This window comes from Chrysochloris asiatica, unplaced genomic scaffold (genome assembly GCF_000296735.1).
Source record: "Chrysochloris asiatica unplaced genomic scaffold, ChrAsi1.0 scaffold00021, whole genome shotgun sequence".
NCBI lineage: Eukaryota > Metazoa > Chordata > Mammalia > Afrosoricida > Chrysochloridae > Chrysochloris > Chrysochloris asiatica.
This window is the reverse complement of record NW_006408539.1, coordinates 13,864,119-13,866,616: the sequence shown is the minus strand read 5'-3', so window position 1 is coordinate 13,866,616 and position 2,498 is coordinate 13,864,119.

Genomic DNA, 2,498 nt, shown 5'->3' with positions numbered 1-2,498 from the left:
CAAGTTCCACTAGCTATAAGCCTTCAAACTTTTAAAATATTCCTAGCTATGTGGTTCCTAGTTTGGGAGCTCTGCCCTGGATCTGCTTTGCCTGGTATTTTATGGTATGGCTGATGGCGAACTTCACTGCACCTCCACCCTAGCAACCATCAAGTCCCGCCTCTAAATATTCTTTTTGGAGAAGGATTTTACAAAAGAATAACATAGATACATTTTTTTCAGTGTTCCTGAATTATTTAATCTCAATATGGTGAGATATTTAAAATTATTAGGTTCATGGAACCCAAATACTCAAAACAAAATAGATGAGAATTGATTTAACTTTCATTGGCATTGTTAGAGAATTCTTATATCACATAATTCAAGGTTATCCCCAAAAGAATAAGTTCTATAATGAAGTTACTATCTTTCATGTCAAAACATAAAATTTTATTTCTTACAGAAACTTGATAAAATAACTTCTCATTTTATTCTATGCAAGAAGGGTTTTTAAAGGGTTCTTCCAAACATTTCTCTAAATCCTATTTAATCATCCATCAATAGGCTGTTATCTTTTTATCCTATAAATATGTAACTATTTTTCAAATCTCATTCACTTAAAATAGATTGACACTGGTGATTAGTTAAGGAAATGTGTATAAAAGGCTGAATATAAGATAAACAATAACTTGGTGAAAGAGGCAACTTTACAGGAATTTCAGACAAAAGCCCTGTTCACTATCTAATTTCGTTCAGACTCTAACTGATCCTCTTTTGCCTCTTTGTGCCCACTCACATTTTTCTTGACAAAAGCTGCTCTTTATACTTAATGGGCGCTCTCCATAGAGGAGAAGCACAAGGGGTGAAGAACAGAGAGAACAGGGCTGATGATGAGCAATCAGAAATCCTGCATAATTAAATGATGCTTTGCTGGCTTCAGCTGAGAGCATTTAAAATGATTTTAATGGACATCAGAGGTCCTTGATGAGATCTTAGTCGCCCGTGACATTACCCTTAAAAACGGCTTCTGTGATGGCTAGAGAAAAACCACTTCAGAGATCAGATTGAGTTACAACTATGGTCAATTTTATTAGCAGTCAGTGTCAATGTTCTCCTTACATGGCAAATCTGGGATGCCTTCTTAAACAGAGGAGTGCCTTAGTCTCACACTAGGCTGATTCCTGAGTTTAAGAAATCAGATGTCAGCTTTTCTGAGAGGTTTAGGATTCAACATTCATTTACTGAATGCTTACCCTGAACCAGTCTTGTCCTAGAGCCTTGGGGTCTAAAATTAATAGAGACATTACTACCCCCAGCGAGTTCCGACTATAGCAGTAATACATAAGCGCCAATAAAATAAACACTAACACATTATGGAAAAAGCTGGAAATGGAATGCATTCTCTACCTGAATAAACTGGCATTAGTTATTTTATCTACGTTTGTTGTTGTTGCTAGGTGCCTTCTGGTCAGTTCTGACTCAGCAACACTTTGCACAACAGAAAATATCACCGTCTGTTCGTGCTTCATCCTCATAATTGTTATGTTTGAGCCCATTGCTGCTGCCATTGTGTCAATTCATCTTGTTGGGGGTAGGAGTTCCTCTTTTTTGATGACTGTCCACTCTGTCAAACATTATGTCCTTCTCCAGGAACTAGTACCTCTTAATAACATGTCCAAAGTATGAAAGACAAAGTCTAGCCGTCCCGGTTTCTAAGGAGCATTCTGGCTGTACTTCTTCCAACACAGATAAGTTTATTTTCAGGCAGCTCATGATACTTTTAATATACTTCTCAAACACCATAACTCAAATGCATCAATTCTTCTATGGTCTTCCTTATTCACTGTCCAACTTTCACATGCATATGAGGGAATCAAAAATATCAACACTTGGGACAGGTGCACCTTAGTCCTCAAAATGATAGCTTTGCTCTTGAACATTTTAAAGAGGTCTTGTGCAACAGAATTCCCTAATGCAATACATCATTTGATTTCATGACTTCTGCTTCCATAAGTGTTGATTGTAGAATCATGCACAATGTCTTTTAAAACTTCATCTTTTCTCCATTTATCATGATGTTATTTATGGGTTCGGTGGTGATGTATTTTTCTTTTCATTGAGGTACAATCCATACTGAGGGCTGCATGTAGTCTTTGGTCTTCATCAGAAAGTATATGAAATCTTCTTTGCCTTCAGCAAGCAAGACTATATCATTTGCATATCACAGATTATTAATGAGTCTTCCTCCAATCCTGATGCCATGTTCATCACATAACCTTGCTTCTTGAATTGTTTGCTCAGCATACAGATTGAATAAGTATAGTAAGAGGATGCTACCCTGGCATTCACCTACCTGATTTTAAACCATTCAGTATCCCCTTGTTCTTTTAGGACAACTGCCTTCTGGTCCATGTACAGGCTCTGATGAGCATGATTGCGGACCCATTCTTACAATGTTCTCCATAGTTTGTCATGATCCACACAGATGAAAGCCTTTGTTGTTGTTGCTAGGTGCCATC